Raw genomic sequence first — 23,283 nt, 5'->3', positions numbered from 1 at the left:
CATATGAGGTCTGTTACTGCTAATTCAATGTCCCCCATATTTATCCCAAGGCTTGCTATGACCAATCCTATGTAAAAGTATTTGAGCTATATGTACTAATCTGACATTCTGACAGATACAAATATGCAAAATTGTCAAGCCCCCTGGGTGCGCAGAGCAATGTGTTGTGTCCCATGCGAGTTGAATATAACAAAAAGGCCCGTGGTTCTCAGTGTTAGGGTTCTATGCAGGATGTCTAGCCAGTGTAATATTCCCTAGTGTTGGGAGCTTAGATAGATGTAAACATGGATGCGTGTATTTACCTGTGTAACAAGTCTGTGTACCAAGTCTGTAGTGCATCAATGAAACAGGCGCAGCTCAGCCCTGTATAGCGTGAGTGAGCTTACAGCATGACCGCATGGCTAATTAGCATAGCCTGTCAGTCACTCAATGGGCGTAGCTAGGTCATGGAGTGACAGAGGAGTCTGTGGTTAGAGTTATGCAGAGCTGCTACTAAACCTATCTCAACTGAGCTTCTTTGTAAGCCCCAAGAAAACCAAAGCTGGTATAAAAGGCTTATTTTAAATGATCACATAAGTCTCTAATATGGTCTATTGTGAATAAGTATATATAACCATATGTGTGCATAAACATCAGAGCATCTGGTGGGAGCTATCAAAAACCGCTGTGTGCATGATAATGGGAGGCAGGCAGATTCAGGAAAAGACGAACCTGGAGCAACACAGATTTACTGCTCAAAACGTAAACCATTAGAAATTAAAAGATAAAATTAAAAATTAAAAAATTACCAAATTAATATTAAACTGTTAGTAAATAAATTATATCAATAGCCAGCCTGCATCACTGTTAGACAAGCCCTAGCAGGCCAAGTAGAAAAATAGGGGGGTAGTTAGGTACTGCCATCATGGGTCCTACATGCTCATAAGAGCCACTAGGGTGTAATTTATATGAGTGTTAGATCATTAACCACAGATACTATTACGGGGTAATTCTATTTAGAATAGGCATCATAGTAACAGTTTGACGAATGGTATACCATAGTTCAATGGTCTAGTACCCCTACAGATCCTCCCAAATGTAACATGTATAAAACATACTTGTGCCCGAGAAGGTCACTCGTACAGTAGGATCTCAATACAGATATCATTGACCCCCTGTACACATATGGCAATCAAGTTCAGTTAAAGAGACACAATCAAAAGAGGGCACGCTATAGGTAGAAATATCAGTTGAGCCCAAAATTGCAGAGAATAGCAAAAAAAAAAAGACAGAAAATATAAAAAAAATCAAAAAATATATCAAGGCAATATCAAGATGCTCAAAGCACAGCACCTATGGGTCACCATATCAAAAAGGTACAGTACAAGTGCACCCTAACCAGCATATATAATACACTAAGTACTGTCAATACGAATACATTGTTGTACACAAGGACATATATAACTGTGATGAGTCAAGGCATCAGAGGAAACAGTGCCAATCATTAGACATGTTTAATCCTCTGGGGTAGATGGTATCTAGTCTATGGATCCATCTAGCCTCCATCTGCAGGAGTGTCCTGCCCCGGTCACCCCCACGTCTGAGGGGGGGGACGTGGTCAATTAAACTGAAGCGTAAATCTGTTACCTTGTGGCCTGCTTGCAAAAAATGTCTTGCCACCGGTTGATCCGAGGTCCCTTTGTCGATAGCAGTTCGTATCGCCGAGCGATGGTTTGCCATTCTTAAGCGTGTGTTGTCTGTTGTTTTGCCAACATAAAAACGTCCACAGCAACAGCTCAATAGGTATACGACATGGCTTGTCGTACAGGTGATGAAGTGCTTTATAGTGAATTTGGCACTGTTTCCTCTGATGCCTTGACTCATGACAGTCTTATATGTCCTTGTGTACAACAATGTATTCATATTGACAGTACTTAATGTATTATATATGCTGGTTAGGGTGCACTTGTACTGTACCTTTTTGATATGGTGACCCGTAGGTGCTGTGCTTTGAGCATCTTGATATTGCCTTAATATATTTTTTGATTTTTTTGATATTTTCTGTCTTTTTTTTGCTATTCTCTGCAATTTTGGGCTCAACTGATATTTCTACCTATAGCGTGCCCTCTTTTGATTGTGTCTCTTTAACTGAACTTGATTGCCATATGTATACAGGGGGTCAATGATATCCGTATTGAGATCCTACTGTACGAGTGACCTTCTCGGGCACAAGTATGTTTTATACATGTTACATTTGGGAGGATCTGTAGGGGTACACGACCATTGAACTATGGTATACCATTCGTCAAACTGTTACTATGATGCCTATTCTAAATAGAATTACCCCATAATAGTATCTGTGGTTAATGATCTAACACTCATATAAATTACACCCTAGTGGCTCTTATGAGCATGTAGGACCCATGATGGCAGTACCTAACTACCCCCCTATTTTTCTACTTGGCCTGCTAGGGCTTGTCTAACAGTGATGCAGGCTGGCTATTGATATCATTTATTTACTAACAGTTTAATATTAATTTGGTAATTTTTTAATTTTTTATTTTATCTTTTAATTTCTAATGGCTTACGTTTTGAGCAGTAAATCTGTGTTGCTCCAGGTTCGTCTTATCCTGAATCTGCCTGCCTCCCATTATCACACACACAGCAGTTTTTGATAGCTCCCACCAGATGCTCTGATGTTTATGCACACATATGGTTATATATACTTATTCACAATAGACCATATTAGAGACTTATGTGATCATTTAAAATAAGCCTTTTATACCAGCTTTGGTTTTCTTGGGGCTTACAAAGAAGCTCAGTTGAGATAGGTTTAGTAGCAGCTCTGCATAACTCTAACCACAGACTCCGCTGTCACTCCGTGACCTAGCTACGCCCATTGAGTGACTGACAGGCTATGCTAATTAGCCATGCGGTCATGCTGTAAGCTCACTCACGCTATACCGGGCTGAGCCGCGCCTGTTTCATTGATGCACTACAGACTTGGTACACAGACTTGTTACACAGGTAAATACACGCATCCATGTTTACATCTATCTAAGCTCCCAACACTAGGGAATATTACACTGGCTAGACATCCTGCATAGAACCCTAACACTGAGAACCACGGGCCTTTTTGTTATATTCAACTCGCATGGGATACAACACATTGCTCTGCGCGCCCAGGGGGCTTGACAATTTTTCATATTTGTATCTGACTGGATTTATAAAGCTACATTACATAAGGGCATATCTGTGAGATTTCTGCAGCTGTTTGTAATAACAAAAAGGCCCGTGGTTCTCAGTGTTAGGGTTCTATGCAGGATGTCTAGCCAGTGTAATATTCCCTAGTGTTGGGAGCTTAGATAGATGTAAACATGGATGCGTGTATTTACCTGTGTAACAAGTCTGTGTACCAAGTCTGTAGTGCATCAATGAAACAGGCGCGGCTCAGCCCTGTATAGCGTGAGTGAGCTTACAGCATGACCGCATGGCTAATTAGTATAGCCTGTCAGTCACTCAATGGGCGTAGCTAGGTCATGGAGTGACAGCGGAGTCTGTGGTTAGAGTTATGCAGAGCTGCTACTAAACCTATCTCAACTGAGCTTCTTTGTAAGCCCCAAGAAAACCAAAGCTGGTATAAAAGGCTTATTTTAAATGATCACATAAGTCTCTAATATGGTCTATTGTGAATAAGTATATATAACCATATGTGTGAATAAACATCAGAGCATCTGGTGGGAGCTATCAAAAACCGCTGTGTGCATGATAATGGGAGGCAGGCAGATTCAGGATAAGACGAACCTGGAGCAACACAGATTTACTGCTCAAAACGTAAACCATTAGAAATTAAAAGATAAAATAAAAAATTAAAAAATTACCAAATTAATATTAAACTGTTAGTAAATAAATGATATCAATAGCCAGCCTGCATCACTGTTAGACAAGCCCTAGCAGGCCAAGTAGAAAAATAGGGGGGTAGTTAGGTACTGCCATCATGGGTCCTACATGCTCATAAGAGCCACTAGGGTGTAATTTATATGAGTGTTAGATCATTAACCACAGATACTATTACGGGGTAATTCTATTTAGAATAGGCATCATAGTAACAGTTTGACGAATGGTATACCATAGTTCAATGGTTGTGTACCCCTACAGATCCTCCCAAATGTAACATGTATAAAACATACTTGTGCCCGAGAAGGTCACTCGTACAGTAGGATCTCAATACAGATATCATTGACCCCCTGTACACATATGGCAATCAAGTTCAGTTAAAGAGCCACAATCAAAAGAGGGCACGCTATAGGTAGAAATATCAGTTGAGCCCAAAATTGCAGAGAATAGCAAAAAAAAAAAGACAGAAAATATAAAAAAAATAAAAAAATATATCAAGGCAATATCAAGATGCTCAAAGCACAGCACCTACGGGTCACCATATCAAAAAGGTACAGTACAAGTGCACCCTAACCAGCATATATAATACACTAAGTACTGTCAATACGAATACATTGTTGTACACAAGGACATATATAACTGTGATGAGTCAAGGCATCAGAGGAAACAGTGCCAATCATTAGACATGTTTAATCCTCTGGGGTAGATGGTATCTAGTCTATGGATCCATCTAGCCTCCATCTGCAGGAGTGTCCTGCCCCGGTCACCCCCACGTCTGAGGGGGGGGACGTGGTCAATTAAACTGAAGCGTAAATCTGTTACCTTGTGGCCTGCTTGCAAAAAATGTCTTGCCACCGGTTGATCCGAGGTCCCTTTGTCGATAGCAGTTCGTATCGCCGAGCGATGGTTTGCCATTCTTAAGCGTGCGTTGTCTGTTGTTTTGCCAACATAAAAACGTCCACAGCAACAGCTCAGTAGGTATACGACATGGCTTGTCGTACAGGTGATGAAGTGCTTTATAGTGAATTTGGCACTGTTTCCTCTGATGCCTTGACTCATGACAGTCTTATATGTCCTTGTGTACAACAATGTATTCGTATTGACAGTACTTAGTGTATTATATATGCTGGTTAGGGTGCACTTGTACTGTACCTTTTTGATATGGTGACCCATAGGTGCTGTGCTTTGAGCATCTTGATATTGCCTTGATATATTTTTAGATTTTTTTGATATTTTCTGTCTTTTTTTTTTTTTGCTATTCTCTGCAATTTTGGGCTCAACTGATATTTCTACCTATAGCGTGCCCTCTTTTGATTGTGTCTCTTTAACTGAACTTGATTGCCATATGTATACAGGGGGTCAATGATATCCGTATTGAGATCCTACTGTACGAGTGACCTTCTCGGGCACAAGTATGTTTTATACATGTTACATTTGGGAGGATCTGTAGGGGTACTAGACCACTGAACTATGGTATACCATTCGTCAAACTGTTACTATGATGCCTATTCTAAATAGAATTACCCCGTAATAGTATCTGTGGTTAATGATCTAACACTCATATAAATAACACCCTAGTGGCTCTTATGAGCATGTAGGACCCATGATGGCAGTACCTAACTACCCCCCTATTTTTCTACTTGGCCTGCTAGGGCTTGTCTAACAGTGATGCAGGCTGGCTATTGATATCATTTATTTACTAACAGTTTAATATTAATTTGGTAATTTTTTAATTTTTTATTTTATCTTTTAATTTCTAATGGTTTACGTTTTGAGCAGTAAATCTGTGTTGCTCCAGGTTCGTCTTATCCTGAATCTGCCTGCCTCCCATTATCACACACACAGCGGTTTTTGATAGCTCCCACCAGATGCTCTGATGTTTATGCACACATATGGTTATATATACTTATTCACAATAGACCATATTAGAGACTTATGTGATCATTTAAAATAAGCCTTTTATACCAGCTTTGGTTTTCTTGGGGCTTACAAAGAAGCTCAGTTGAGATAGGTTTAGTAGCAGCTCTGCATAACTCTAACCACAGACTCCGCTGTCACTCCGTGACCTAGCTACGCCCATTGAGTGACTGACAGGCTATGCTAATTAGCCATGCGGTCATGCTGTAAGCTCACTCACGCTATACCGGGCTGAGCCGCGCCTGTTTCATTGATGCACTACAGACTTGGTACACAGACTTGTTACACAGGTAAATACACGCATCCATGTTTACATCTATCTAAGCTCCCAACACTAGGGAATATTACACTGGCTAGACATCCTGCATAGAACCCTAACACTGAGAACCACGGGCCTTTTTGTTATATTCAACTCGCATGGGACACAACACATTGCTCTGCGAGCCCAGGGGGCTTGACAATTTTGCATATTTGTATCTGTCAGAATGTCAGATTAGTACATATAGCTCAAATACTTTTACATAGGATTGGTCATAGCAAGCCTTGGGATAAATATGGGGGACATTGAATTAGCAGTAACAGACCTCATATGTATATTTGATTGACTTTTATTATTTGTTTATTTTCTACCTATTTCAAATGCTTGAAGTTTAAATGCCTAATCTATTTTGCAATTTTTATATGTTATGGCTTATGTGTATATTTCCTTAAGATTGATTCCTGTAACTGGATACAGGGATTTGGATATGATTTTAAACAGTGCAACTGATAGATAGATTCCTCTTCTTGCATGATGTTTACTTTGATTATTTGATTAGTGTGTTTTCCATCATTGCTTGTCTAAATATACTTTAAGCTACTTAAACTGGATCAGTAACTAATTACAAACTATGAGGTTATGCATCACCCCTCTAATAGGTACTTCCATCAATAATGACACAACACATAGTATGGGTTACAAAGGCCGCAGCTTTTATTTAAACTTTTTAAACATATAACCATAAATATCTATAACCATAAATAATTGAACATTAAATACCCCCAGCCAGTGCTTGCCCCCACAGCATATCCATTTTTCCCGCTACCATTTTTCCTACTCCTCTCCTTAAAACCGGAGGTACCCATATAACTGCTATTCCATACAGCAAGCACTCCGCCACAGGCAAGGCCTACCGCCGCGCCCCGCCAACCACATCCAAGGCCTTTGCAACCAATTCCTTCACATTAAAATTGAACAAGTGTAAACCGACTTCGTTCAAGTGAACTCCATCCTTCAGGAAAAAACATCTTCCTGACTCCCCTTCGAACTCCACATGTCGTAAGGACAGCCCCCCTACCCCTTTTATAAAGCCACTCATCATCCTATTCACTTTTCTCCTTGATGCCTCCAATTTTTTGCCATCCCAAGCTGCCCTCCAGTACACCCTTGGCTCAATCTCAGACCACAAAACCAACAAATGTGGAAATAATGTGAGTAACCTCCTTACATCCCTTTTCATCGCATCCACTAAATCCTTTTGGGACCTGGAGCCCAAATCATTACCCCCCAAGTGTATCAACAGAATATCTGGAGGGCAGAACAACCTAGCATATTGTACAACATTTATATCTAACTGGTCCCACCTCATTCCTCTGACTACAAACCACCTGATGCTGACTGCAGCCGACGGGAACCCCATTTGGACCCCTTCCTCTCTAACCAGCGCCGCCTTCCTAGCCCAGTAGATATAGGAATGACCTATCAGCCAGCATTGAAGTGGACCTGAAATGAAACAACAAACATTACTAGACTAAGGCAGGTCTAACATTGGAAACATACCTATTAGATGCCCACCGCCCAATCCTCTTAATCCCTTCCGCTCCCACACCCAATGTATATGCCTCAGTGGCCGCCCCAATACGGAAAGAATGAGTTCCGAAATCCTTTGGGTTCAGGCCGCTCCTCCCCAACCCCTGCTTGAAGATAGCCTGAAATTGGAACAGTGACAGAGATGACCCATCGCTATGCACAAACAAGGGGCCCATCCCCGTAGGTCTTACCACAAGCAAGTCCCGAATGGCCTCTACTGGGCAACAAGGTCCCCCCATAGCCTTCAATACAATCTGTACCCCTTTTCCCACCTGGTCCGTCTTGGACTTCCTCAGCCAAATCAACAGCCTATCCCCTTCCACTACCACGTCAGACCTCTGCATCCCCTTTTTATCCTTCCTATTCCTACCCACCAGCTCCGAAACCCTGAAGGCCCCGAAAAAAGCCACCACAAACACCGCTCGAAACAACACCTTTTCATACTCGGATCTGCAAATTCCAGGTAGGGCCTCCACCACCCCTTGCAGTATGGCAAACATCACCGGCCTCCTCCCGTCCGCCCTCAGCCGCCCTCTACACAAACTACGGTCCGCTAGTCGCACTAAGAAATGTTTGGACACATCCTCCCACCCCAACAACTGGAATAAAAATGCCATAGCCGCCAAACGCCTTCTCACCATGGACCTAGATTTTCTTTCCTCCCTCCATTCCTGCATCCAGTCCAACAGAGCCCGTCTTCTCCCTGCTGTAGATTCTGCGGCTCTCACTCCCCGCGGCCTTGAGGCCCATAGCTCCCATACCTGCGTATATGCCCTCCATGTCCTCGGCACCAAAGCTCCCTTTATCATCTCCATCAGGCCGGCAATGCTATGCCCCACAGATCGTCCGGACACTGCTCCCCATTGAGCTCCGCTTCCGGGGCCAGCCGGTAGAACCAATCCCACTACGGGAAAGAGCCTCAGCAATCTCATTTTTCTTCCCCGGCACATGCACGGCTCTAAACAAGACATTACATTGCATACATTTGAGTACAAATACCCTCAACACCCGCACCACCGGGGGGGAAGCTGCAGACAACCTATTTAACGCCATCACCACCCCCATATTGTCCGAATGAAAAGTTACCCTTCTATTGGCCAGCTGCGCCGGCCACACCTGTAATGCTACTACTAAAGGAAACAATTCCAGAAGAACCAAGTTCTTAGTCAAATTCAGGTCCCTCCATTCCTTAGGCCACTGCCCCACACACCATTTCCCATTTAAGTATGCCCCAAACCCAATTGCTCCTGAAGCATCCGTAAACAGATCCAAATCCGCACAATTGCCTAACTCCTGCACCATCGCTCTCCCATTGAAGTCTCGTAAGAACTCACGCCATACCCTTAGGTCCTCCTTGAGCTCTTTTGTCAACCTGACCCGATGAAAAGACTCTTTCACTCCCACCGTTGCCTGTGACAAGCTTCTCAGGAAAACTCTCCCCACCGGGATGATCTTGCAAGCAAAGTTGAGCTTTCCTATCAGCGACTGGAGTTCCTTCAGTTTTAGCTTCTGTCGCCCAAGCACCCCATCAATCGTGTCCACCAAATCTACTATTTTCTCTTCCGGCAACCTGCATTCCATCTGGATAGCATCAATTTCAATCCCCAAAAAGCTCAAGCACGTCACCGGGTCCTCCGACTTCTCTTCGGCCACTGGGATCCCGAACTCCCCAGCTACCCGCATCATCATCAGGTGCTCGCAGACTCTGGACCCCCCCGGGCCCACAAACAGAAAGTCGTCCAAATAGTGGACCACTGACTTGGAACCAGCCACCTGGCATACTACCCATTCCACAAAGCGGCTAAATGTTTCAAAATAGAAACACGAAATTGAACACCCCATTGGGAGGCACAAATCCACGAAGAAAGAATCGTCGAATACACAACCAAGCAAATGGTGACACCTAGGGTGCACCGGCAAGAGGCGGAAGGCCGATTCCACATCCACCTTGGCCAATAGCGCCCCCTTTCCCGCCTGCCGGACCAAATCCACCGCCCTATCAAACGACGCATACCGGACTGCTGTCAAATCTGGGTCGATCCCATCATTAACCGAATCCCCTTTTGGGTAAGACAGATGATGGATCATTCTGTATTGTCCCGGGGCTTTCTTTGGAACGACCCCCAACGGTGAAACTCTTAGATTCTCCAAGGGCCTCACCTTAAAGGGGCCCGCCATCCTACCCAACGCCACCTCCTTCGTCAATTTGCCCCTCACAATGTCTGGAAATTCCCTAGCTGATTTTAAGTTACCCGGAATCCCAGCCCCCGACCCCTCCCGAAAGGGAATCCAAAACCCCGAACTGAACCCTGATAACAACAACTCGGCATCCCTCCTCCTCTTTCCCCCTCCCCTAGCGAACCGTTCTAGCCATGGGACCATCCTTACGACCTTCACTGGTGTCCGAGCCCGGAACAGCCACTTCCCCTGCTCTAGCTGGTACCCGCCACCTCTTGAAGCACTTCGAGAATGAGTGTGTCCCTCCACACCCCGAGCATTCATGTTTGTACTTACATGCCCCTCCGAAACGACACTGCCCGTCGTTAAATTAAAAACACAATCCCTTCCGGAGGGCCACTGCTGCTGTCGATCCTGCCCCGCCCGCGTTCGTTCCTGCTCCACGAAAGGACTGCCCTCCTCAAAGTGGCGTCATCATCTCCAACCATATGCCCATGTCGCGATCGTCCCACTTCATGTCCGGACGTACCGCGATTCGCTGTCGGAACTGCTCGTCGTACCTCCACCACGCCATGCCTCCATATGTCCGGTGAGCAGCCGAGATCTCATCATAATAGCAGAACAATGCTGAGCCTTGTTCCGGGTATTTTTGGGCGGTCACACTGGCCAGGATACAGAAAGCCTGGGACCAATTTGAAAACGTCTTTGGCAGCTTTCGATACCTCTTCTTCCTCTCTTCTTCCTCTTTCTTCCCTTGTTCCCCTTTTGGATCCTCCTTAATCTCCACGAACTGCTCCAGGGGCAGCAGTGAAAACATTTCCAAAAATTCCCTCTTCCAGATCTTATCCTTGATCTCCTGTGTAAGATGGATGCCTAAAGGCCCAATCGTGCACAAGCATGGCCTGCTCATGGCAACTTCAGCTACCTTGATAACCTCTCCTCCTGTCCCACTCCCCCCTGCCGGGGCCAATCCCGCCCCCTGTGCCCCAGCGGTTTGACCCCCTTGCTGTCCCCACACCCCAGCCACCCCTAAAGCCCCGCTGCACTGCCTCTCTACCTGAGCCACTAAATCCTTCAAACCCTGCAACAGTACCGCATTCACACCCGCACCCCCAGTTCCTGTAGTATTAGCCACTGCAGTGTTAACCCCGATCCCAGGCTCCTCACCTGCCGCCCTTGGAGCCGTAATTGGCTGGTCCGGTACCACCGGGTCTGTCCCCCGCGTTCCTTCTTCTGATCTGCCAGCAGTCACCCTGACTGTCTCCCTCCTTCTCGCTGGCGACCTTGTCCTCCTTCTGTCCCTGTCGTCATCCCGCCGTCTCCTTGGTGACCTGTTCAGCCTGCCCCACGAAGGGGACGAGTGGGATGTCCTGCTCCTCTGTCCCCTCACTGGAGAACGTGACCTTGACCGCCGTCTGTTGCTCCCAGACCTCCCAGCTCCTGGGCCCCCATTGCTGGGGCCGTCGTCCCTTCCAGCCTGCGAAGAAAGCACAACCTCAGAACCAGCCCTACCAGGCCATCCCGTTCCTGTCCCTACCCTGTCGTCCTCCCCTCCATGCCTCCTGCTTGTGTCCAGGCTACCGCCTGCCCCCACCTCAGCCCTCTCTCTGGCAGCCCCAGGTGCCCACATTTGTAACAGCTGCGCCAAAGCCCTCATGTCCCCTACCTGGTCCGCCATGTCTGGTCCTTCCTCCAAGGCCCCCCCCTTGGCCTTCTTCGTCGAATTCATTATAGGAATCCCCCAAGAATATGGTGTCCATATCCATATCATTGAAGTCTAACTGCGCCTCAAGCGGCGCCTGGAAAGGATAAGAGGAGGAGAGACAACCAACATCAGTGCTACCACACCACAAAGTGAAACCCAACGATGTCTGGTTCAATGTCCCACATAAGTAACCGTGCAATTGGGCTATTGATTGTACAGGGGCCGTTTAAATGCATCCACACATCATGTCACCTGCTAGCAGTTTCCCATATCTCTATCAAGCAATGAATAACCTAAGCTTATGGGCAGGAAGCCAGAGAGAGAAATCTGTTAAGCTACATCCTGCTAACGCTAATTAAAAGCCTGTTGGGGATTCTCATCTCTGGCCTTATCTATAGCCCCCCCTCCCCCGCTACGTGGCCCCTCCCAAGCACATCCCTCGAATTGGGCCTTATCCCCGGCCAGCACTGAGGTGTAACAAATGTTCCCCCCCCCCATTCCCGGCCGTATTACCGGCCCCCAACAGAATTACCTTTACTAAAATCTGGGCCTTATCCCCGGCCCTCACCCGTTTGACATCAATGGCCTCATTCTGGCCTTACCCAATGCCCTCCCCGGCTCCCAAAGTCCCCGCTGCAGCCCGGGCGGGCCTCTGATCCTCCCCCGCACCTCCCGCTAATCCCTGCAGGGCCCCGTGTCCGGCCCTCCGCCGTGGCCATCTTCACCAACTTAGGCCTCCCGGCCGTCATCTGGCCCCCCCCAGGCCTGCCACCGCACTTGTGCCTCACCTCCTCCAGCCTCCTTACTACTTACCTCCATCCTCGACGCATGTTGTCCCCCTCGTCTTCTGCTTCCGCTTCTGCTTCCGCTTCCCTCCGCGGGCCGTGCTTCCTCCGGCCCTGCTATTGACCGGATCGCCAGCCTCCTGCGCCAGCCCGGGCCTCCATGTGGGCCCAGCCGGCGTCGATGTCCTGCTCCTCCGGCTCACTGGCTCCCCAGGTGATGTCGCCTCCACGTTTCTGCTGCGCAGGCTTCTGCCTCTCGCAGCGTTACCGCTACACAGCTCCGGACTGAGCCTCTCAGGCGGCTTGGCCCTCCTCACCGGCCGGCCCTGAGGAGGCCGTGGTGTCCTGCCTCTCGTCGTCTCGACCTCCGGTGTCGGAGCAGCCCCTGCCTTCCGGAGCTGCTCTAGCACCCAGTCTGCACCCCTGGCTTGGGCCAGGGCCTCCACCGCTGCTACTAAGTCCCGATTCGCCATGATGCAGAAGGTAAGTGTGCAACAAAGATAGCTTTCTTCCACACTTACCCTCTGTTCACAATTTTTGGCGCTCTTTCTAGGACCTCCCCCTCCTTTTATCTATAACTCCAAGCCCCACCTCGCTACCCTTAGCCACCCCCACCTACCTCACATCGCTCTGTCACACCTATACAGGGGTCAAATGCCCTTCCCCTGCATAGGTGCCGTCCAGGGCTTCCTAGATACTTGCATATGCAGTTTGTTTTATTTTGTATTTTGATTGTGTTTTCTGGTGGTATGATCATTGGGCCTTGTTTGTGTGTTACCATGGTGATGGATTTTTGGCGCAATTTTGATGTTTGTGATGGGTGGGGCTAGTGCTATATATTGCACACTTTGTTCACTTGCACTGTTGTCTGGTCTGAGGAAGGGGTCTGCGAACCCCCGAAACGTTACCACAATAAAGATTTGAAGGTTTCTTAAACTAAATCCAGCGAGTGCAGTCCCTTATTGGATATAGACTGTATACTTGTTTGACTTTGCACCCTGGTTGATGACTACACAGCATTGGGAGTGCAGACACACACAGAGGATATATATATATATATATATATATATATATATATATATATATATACAAGTTCCAAAAAGGACAGCACAATCTCACCCACAAGTAGTAATGCCACGGTGCACTGCTGAGAGAGTATCCAATCGATCCAAAGATGCAGGCACTCACTGGTCTTTTTTATAAAACGTAATTCATTTATTAATTCAAGTTAAAATAGAGACATTACTGTGCCTTTGTCAAATGTAAAAAAAACCCAAGTGCAACAGGTAACCTAAAACCAATGACAAACAGTTAAAACCACACTCCTTATATACTTATCTAATTACCACCACCTTTATGCTTGTATCACTATCCTTCACCCATAGATGACGTCATCGTAGTGCGCCAACGCACCAAGCGTCATGACGTAAGTACCGACGTTGTCATAACAACGTCTAGAAACAAAACAATATGTAGCCCGATCGTATGTAACCAATGTTCACACATGGACACAATGCGCTAGCACACTAGGCGCTCTGTCATAGGTGCCGACGTTGTCTAGGCAACATTCATAAACACACCATGTGTGCTGTCAACACATGTGAACCTCAATCACAGATAATCTAAGTTGGCACAGGACTCACAAAACACGTAAAATACAGATACCGCGAGAACAGTGACGCCACTTCCGCTTCTTGCCACGGATCCACTTCCGGTTTCACCGAAACCGTTCACGCCGGCGTGTTCTTTGGCTCCTCCACCTATACACCAACGATTGGACTTTTTCACTAAGATAAGTTATACTCTGACCCATTGAACACCTATTGTATACAACATTTTACATTTCTATTTATAGCATTTTACGGCCGTCTTTACATCACGTAGTGCGCACTATTAATATAACCGCATTTTTTTCTTGTTATTTATTTGCATAATATAAATTTTTATACTATTCCCTCAATATTAATTTTTATACCATTTCCTCAATATTAATTATTACATTTTCGCTGTTTCGCATTTTTTCAATAATAATAATGCATATAAAATAAACATTGCATTTACACCACCAATTTTTATCCTTTTTAAAGACTTTTTTATTCAACCCCTCTCCCCCTTTTTTGCTCTGGACATACACACGATCTGGTATCTGACTGATACATACTTTCAACGAGTTAGTTTCAGTCAGTAGCCCAGACCCAGAATAAATAGCTTTGGTTAGAGTATATTGTATGTATCCCTATATATTCTGTACTCTTGTCTCTTGCTTTTAAACATACCAATAAACTTTGACTTTTAAGCATAAGGACTCAGCACATTGGTGCTGCTTTCAGAAATAAGTGATTGCAGCCAGTGGTAACTGAGTTCAACACTCTAAAAATTGGATAAGACAAAAAATCCTCTAACAGGATATTCACTTATGAAAGCAAACATATTTTTTAATCAAATAGTGATCTTCACTAAAAGGTCACTTTAGCGCTTATTCTATTCCTTTATATATATATACTGTATATATATATATATATATATATATATATATATATATGTATATATATAATTATATATACAGTATATGTGTATATATATATATATATATATATATTTATATATATGGATCAAGAATTATACAGAAGGGACGCAACTGCTAGTAGCTAGTTAAAAAAGTAAAGTGATATAGCCAATACAGCTATATCTACAGTATCAAAATTAATAGTGGTGCAGACCGTTTAAAAATGTGATATGGGGTAAACAACAAGAGAAGAAAATCCAGGAAAGTAATCCGGGATAAAAAAGACAGGGATTTCAGCACTCTTTTAAATAAGTACATTTAATGTTTTTTAGCTCACAATATACATAGTAATAAGTACCCAGTAATGAACGCGAAGGAGGCGTTCTCCGCCGCAATGTGAACACAGAGACAAAGATTAAGTATCAATTGCAACCTATGCAACAAGTAAGGGTACCAGAGTATAAGAATAATTACAGTGTCTTCAAATAAACAATCAAACCTGACCGGTCAGGGATATGTGTGTATACCATAGAGAAAAAGCTAAAGCTTATTATGGTAAAATAGCAGAGCAGACAAAGACATGCCAAAACCTTCTACACCCTGCTGCTTACAGCACCTCATGAGGCGTACTTCAAAACATAGAGGTCAATGCTGGGCAGGTAAAGGTTAAATGGGATCTAAGAAGAGGATGACAGTCTTCGACATTATAAGCCAGACATAATAAGGCATGCAAATACTATGTGTACAAGCAAGGAAGTATATTCAGGGGAAACGCTACACAGACCAACTACACCCTGCTGCTTACGGCACCTCGTGAAAGAGGTATAGTACCAGGCAGGTTAAAAGATGGGATCTAAGTGGTCAGTGGAGTCGTTCCCTCTAGATATGTACAGCAGATATAGATATAGTGAAAATAAGCGGCATATGCAACAAGTTGCACACAGTTTGCACGGATATCTGTATATATATATAGATAGATAGATAGATAAATAGATAGATAGATAGATAGATATTATGCCAAAAAACCTCATATATATACATACATATGTAACTATCAATAAATAGAACATACTCTGCTATGTGAAGAACATTGGAATGTGAAATATTCATATTTTTATTTTTGGTCAGCACACTTGATAAAATACTATCCTGTTTGCGCATGAGTAGGGTGAGGGTTTTTTTTCCAATAATTTTTATTAAGGTATTTAAGGAATACAGACTTTCAATATATTACAGTCAAAATATATAAACGTTATAAAACAACATAATTGTAACAAGATATAACAATCCAAAAAAGTTATTGTAGGACTATACAATATCCATAAGTGTAGGACTGTCTCAAGATAAATTAGTCTGTATGAAAAATTGAAACATATAATATAGTGCCTTATTTTATAATATTTTTTAATACAATGTATATAGTTGCATTACTCGTTTAACTATAAGAAAACAAGAAGTGGAAAGTTATCCCTAAATAGTGGACCAGGCCTCTCATGAACCCCTAATAAGATACTTTGTACTGAGAGGGATTTAAAAGGAGAACATGAATATTAAGACAAGGTTCTAAAGGATGCATTTCCCCATGCTTACCTGGAAAGCTGTATTTATGGGGGGGGGGGTGAATTCTCAGTGGAATTATACTATGAAATAGAAGGCTGGGACAAAGATATGGTCCTCTCCTCCAGTGACATATTGATATTAAGCTTGTAACATAGTAACATAGTAGATGAGGTTGAAAAAAGACCGAAGTCCATCAAGTTCAACCTACATAAATCTAAAATATATACAAAAAGCTCCAGTTAAGCTTAAATAATCCCACTAAAAGGTGACCCATTTAATATTAGCAAACATATCCATAAATTTTATTTATAGACAGAAATGTATCCAAATAATTTTTAAATGTATCTAGGGTATTGGCATTCACTACCTCCTTTGTTAATGAGTTCCTCAATTTTATTGCTCTTACAGTGAAAAAACGTTTCCGTTGCAGGAGATTAAATCTCCTTTCCTCCAACCTTAAATTGTGACCTCTGGTCACAAACAATTTTCTTGGAATAAACAGAGCTTCTGCCATCTCTGTATATGGGCCTTGAATATATTTATATATAGTAATCATGTAACCTCTTAAGCGCCTTTTATCTAAAGAAAACAGACCCAGTTTGGCTAGCCTCTCCTCATAGGTTAAATTCTCTAATCCCCTTATTAGCTTTGTGGCCGTTCTCTGAACTTTTTCTAGTTCTGCAATATCTTTTTTTGTGATCGGTCCCCAGAACTGCACTCCATACTCAAGGTGAGGTCTTACCAGGGCTTTATATAGTGACAGAATTATGCTTTCCTCCCTTGAGTCAATGCCTCATTTAATACATGCTAGTATCTTATTAGCCTTTGAAGTTGCTGCCTTGCATTGTGCACCCATCTTTAGCTTGTTATCTATTACTACCCCCAAATCCCTTTCATCCTGTGTTTGGCTAAGTCTTGTCCCATTTAAATAATAAGTTGCCTGCTTATTTTTACTTCCAAAATGTAGAACCTTGCATTTTCCCGTATTAAATCTCATTTTCCATTTACCTGCCCATACTTCAAATTTTTGCAGGTCCCTTTGTAACAAAAGTTCATCCTGCTCTGACCTAATGACCTTACTTAACTTAGTACCATCTGCAAAATAGAGATGTCACTATTTAATCCTAGCTCCAAGTCATTTATAAAAATATTAAAAAGAATAGTGCCCACCACTGATCCCTGAGGTACTCCACTGATTACTTTTGTCCAATCTGAGTATGATCCATTTACTACTACTCATTGCTCCCTATCTTTTATCCAGTTATTTATCCATAAACTAACATTTTCAGCTATTCCCAGTCCCTTAATGTAGGTGACTGATGTCTATCTTAACAAGTGTAAAGTAATCAAATATTAGTGTCGGGCTATGGTAACTACCATGTACTGTATCAATTGTGTCTCAAAATATAGCAAAAATAATAATCCTACTGTGTAGTGATATATATCAAAGCCTCAATATTAGGAATGGTTGCAGTATATTTATATAAGGAGAAACCTTTGTTGAATAAATCTCCACTATTACTCTATGTACGACTTCTCAACATGAATATCCCAATACATTAATTTTGGTAGAAGAATTTATCAGGCAAGAGCATTTGTGCATTATGCAACTAATAAATAGCCTATAAACCTTCAGTGACCTGTTTTTGCAATTTCTAAAAAATTAACAATTTAGTAGGTCATGGAACGGTATGAGAAAGTGGAGAAGCTGTGTATTCAACATAATTGGCAGTCAGGTCATATTTGTAATCACCTTCTTATATTTTTTCTTAGACACTATAGATTACTAAAATCATCAAAGGAAATGTGATCCACGCCAGATAGGTTGAGTTAAAACTTGAATATATTCCCATCTTTAAAACAAAAGGAAGACTTGCAGGATACAGAGTGAGTGCAGCACTGCAAGTGTGACGTCAAAACCCGGAAATACCGGGCCACCTTTGGAGTGCTTTGGGCTGGAGACACCGACGGAGGCGAAAAAGACCGGGGGCTGTGGCTCTCAACGATCGGATATCGAGGTCTTTATTTTTCTCCTTGGAGCCGGAAAAGATGGAGGTGGTGGGAAAGAGAGCACGCTTACAAGTGCTGACCCCATTTTGTTTATACCAATACAGGACTGTATTGATGCATATTAGACGTCTTGGGATTGACTTGTGGTGCGGCTTCATTGAAGCAGAAAGGCATAGGAGAACTATTGCCACACTCATCTGTGTACTTACTTTGATTTGATTCACACTCTGCCATGTATGACTATAGATTACTAATACAGATAATAGAGCATTGCAGAAATATAGCTGTTGTTGATACTGAGCTATTTTGCACTAAAATACAATGGATATATAAATATCAGATCTGTATACCTTCATTAGAACATCAAAAATTCAGTTACAATACAATGGTCTTGTTAGCAACACAAGAGCTATATGGATCAAAACAAGGATAAAAAAGAAATAGAACATGAGCTGCTAGCTTAGTACGGAGAAGAAACATAAAGAATAACGGGACAAGAAATTTGGGTAAATCTGCTAAATGGGCTTAGAGACTATAAATGTGACTTCAAATTTCCCCCCTATAAAGTTGCTGGAATATAGTTTTAGTACTGTAAAGTGAGAGAGCGTGGGATAAAGTGTTGAATTTAAATACATCCTATTCAAGCAAAGCGGGTATATGTATTATGAAATGAACACAGCAAGGTAAACTCATCTCCGAACAGGGTTATGAGGGAGGATTAGTGATGAAGGAACTGTCCGCGAAAAATTGTCAATGAAACGTCTATCTTGCTATGGGTAATTCAGATATCCCCTGGCTATTAGCTTGAGTGAATAGTAAGCCAACTTGTTACTAGTAGACTATTACTATGCCAGTCAGTAAGGATGAATAGTTATCTCAATTCTACTATACCCAAAAGCTCCCCAGATCTGGGCACAGTTTCCAAAAAGTGTGGAAAAATTTGCTGTCTAGTCTGCACTGCCTAGTATATAAGCATAAGTTAACTAACACAAGTAAATACCAGGTGCCTTGGCCGCAGGCAGCCAGCATAATTTTATAACAGACCCTGGGTAAAATAGGTAATAAATTATTCATTACACATATAGTTGGTACTAAGTAGTCCTCATTGACCATTATTCCTAGGCATCGATATAAAGCAAGTGCCCCCAAATAATTAGTTCTTTAAGATAAAACACTTCAACGGAATAGACCAGGTTTTGCTATCTATAATTCCAGTATAGTGAACTTAGGATGCAGTATGGGGTAACATTAAACTCTGGCTATGGTAACACTATTTCTAAACTTAGTTGGCTTTCAGAGGTCTCAAAAACTGTTGCTGTACGAACATTGCAAGCCACCAAATACATATGTGCATTTATAACAAAACTTCAAGGGTCAGACAAGAAATCTTAATTTACAAGTCAAGTAAAAGGACATATTATACCCAGTGAATCGATGTAAATATCAGAATTGCAACCACCATCATCCGACCCCAACTCTTTGACAAGGCAGACCATCATCCGACCCCAACTCTTTGACAAGGCAGACAGTCCAATAATTTCCTCTGTCTTTGTAGAAGATGGGAGCCGGGCAGCAGCAAACGGGGAATCAAAGTACGATATATGTGGAATATGAGCCCATGGGGCCTATCTATCAAGCTCCGAATGGAGCTTGATGCCCCGTGTTTCTAGCGAGCCTGCAGGCTCCCCAGAAACAGCAGTTATGAAGCAGCGGTCACAAAGGCCGCTGCTCCATAACGAGTATGATTGGGTTGATTGACACCCCCCTGCTGGTGGCCCATTGGCCGCGAGTCTGCAGGGGGCAGCGTTGCACCAGCAGCTCTTGTGAGCTGCTGGTGCAATGCTGAATGCGGAGAGCGTATTGCTCTCCGTATTCAGCGAGGTCTGGCGGACCTGATCCGCACTGTCAGATGAGGGCCGCCAGACCTTGTTAAATAGAGGCCAGAGTCTAGCAAACTGCATCTTAGTGGTTATGGAGGAATTGGCATTGTCTATTTCAGATTGTTGCTTTCCTATCGATGGCATTGGATTCACCCGTTATCCCTGAGGTCTCAGAGTAATTCCGTTTCAAATTTGTAGGTGATCCAGTTGGGGCTGCGTTTATCGGAGTAGGCCAAGCAGATTGTGTGTTTTTAAGCGGACACCCATCCCGCAGTTCATCCTCTCTCACCTCAACTTTCAGCCCCTCAAACTCAGCGGTAGGCTGCTCCAAGTTGGTATTAGTGGAATCTAACCATGCGGCTAATTGTAGAGCTTTAGTCACCAGTTGTTCGGAATAACTAAGTAGTGATCCCCCTTAGTTCTATATGAAGCTTTCCTGTGATTCTAGCAGTTGTGGAGGACTATGTCTGTTAGGTTGGCTCCTTTCTTGTGACCTCGTAATACGAATACTCCCCCAATTTTGGAGAAAAAAGGACCTCAAGATGCTGGAAATGATCTTTAAATAGCGAGTCTAGTGTTTTCATAAGCATTATGTCCTTACTTGTCATTTTTAACGTGTGCTTATATGTAACAGGAACCAGGGAGGGGGTAGATGAAGGTCTTCATTGCTTACCTTATATATTACGGTCTGCTGGGCTAAGATTTGAAAAAAAACTATATATCTGCTCCTTAAATGTTGATCTGTATGAAATCACTCAGGTATGATATGGATTATGTGTTGGTAAGGCGATAAACAGCAGATTTATCTGCACTAAATCTCAGCCTATATAAAAAGCAGCCATCTTGTTCGGTGGTCGGACACGCCCCCCCAGGGTGTTTTTTTTTCTTTCATTTTTCTTGCTCCATTGACTTCTATGGTGTATATGTCAATGTGGTCACGATAGTGTCTGTGCAAAAACCTTTTACTTTCAACTTGTAATATGCGCACTACCCGATGTGTGCAAAAAGCTTACTTCTAGCACAGTTATCGCACAAGTGGGGCAATAAATAGTGTTCCACTAGTAATCTAGCCCTATATTAGCTGTTCCTAATGAAAATAACAGTATTGAATCCGATAAAATATTCATCCAAACCAAAAGTCTGCATGGACAAAATTCATGCTAACCAAACTTTTGAAAAAATACCAATCAAATCTTTCAGACAAACTAAATTTTTCAGCCATGCACATGTCTATTTATCATATTTTAATATCAGTATTATCAACCTCATCTTATTATTTACAATGTTTTCCTTTGCATGGGTTAGTAAATGGTATATAGAAAATCAGATAAAAGAAAAAGAAAAGAACGGTTAATTTTGTTTTCTTATGGCAAAATCTTATGGATTGAAATAAAGACCACCATCGCCTAGTGCCTTTAAGCATCAGTAAAGTAAGTGAGAGCAAAGTTCTAAGAAAAATAACCATAACTATATTCATTAAAGTGATATAAAAACCCATTTTTTTGTCCTTGAGTTAGATAGAGCATACAGTTTTACACAACTCTTCAATTTTCTTTGGTTAAATTTGCATTCTTTTCTTTGTATCCTTTTATTTTAAGAAGCAGCAATACACTACAAGTCAGCAGCTATATCCCAGTAGTGGATTGCTGCACCTAAACCTTCCTAGATGTTTTTTAACAATGGATACTAAGGGAAGAAAGAAAATGTTCTATCTGAATCATGTCATTTTAAATACCATGTAGAATGTGTTTAATATTAGGGGCTCCATTTATTAAACGGATGTTAAACAGTAAATACATGCTAGACATAATGATTTATTCAAAGCATAGATTAGCCCAAGAATAATATGTAGATGCATTTTTGCAATCATATTAGCTGTTCAGATTTTGAAAATGTAAGTGATTTAGTTTCTATAAAGTACTTTAGTTTGTAAAAATTAATGGTTACCCCCAGTTTTGAACTATATAAGTTAAAGACTTGATACAGACTGTGAACATGGGAAAATCTGCTAGATTTGAAACTGTTAAAGACTAATGACAAAGCTGAAAATTGTAAGTGCCATCTGTTGGTACATAACTAAAAAAGATGCTAGAAAAAATGTTTAATTAAACAAACTAAAATTGTTAAGATAACAAAAGTTCATAAACAGTGAACATTTTAGATGAAGCAACATGGTTAGGACCATGAAAAAAATAGAAAACAGTTTACGGTCAATAATGTTAAATTATGAAAAATTGAAACAAATTAAGATTTTTTTTAAATAGACAAGAGTTGGATGCAAAGCATTCCTATTTTCCAACTGAAATGCTAATAATGCATACAAAGGTAATGATGAGTGAATTGTGTTTATTATTGGCATGGCTATAGTGAAAATGATCTCCAATTGTGGCAAATAAAGGGCAGATGCAAACAAATAAGGATCTGTATTTAAATATCACTTTTTCAATTTCAGCCATACTCTGCAAGATATCTGCTATCATTACAACACAGGTATTAACCTAGCATGCCACTTTAACACAAAATTCAAATCTTCCAAAAGCAATTCCCAATATGTTGTCTCTCATTAGGAATAATAGATATATGGGGGCCCATTTATCAAGCTCTGAATGGAGCTTGTGGGCCTATGTTTCTGGCGAGTCTTCAGACTCACCAAAAACAGCAGTTATGAAGCAGCAGTCTTAAGACCTTTGATAAATAGGCCCCATGGTGTTAAGACAGTTCATTAGAATGGAGCAGAGTTAATTCATTACAAGACTTACAGATTTTGTGATTGGCTGATTGGAACAGCCAATAGGATTTTAGCAGCTCTAATTCCTATTGGCTGATTGAAATCTTTCATCCAATAGGAATGCAAGGGACGCTGTCACTTGCTTTGAAGAACCAGTATACAACGGCGACCAATGAAGAGGATGCTCTGCGCCGGATGTCTTCATGATGGATCCGCTCCACACCGGTTGGATGAAGATCGAATAGGCCGTCTAGATGAAGACTTCTTGCCGCATGGATGAGGACTTCGC

The sequence above is a fragment of the Bombina bombina genome, chromosome 5 (genome assembly GCF_027579735.1).
Source record: "Bombina bombina isolate aBomBom1 chromosome 5, aBomBom1.pri, whole genome shotgun sequence".
Lineage (NCBI taxonomy): Eukaryota > Metazoa > Chordata > Amphibia > Anura > Bombinatoridae > Bombina > Bombina bombina.
This window is presented reverse-complemented; position numbering follows the sequence as displayed.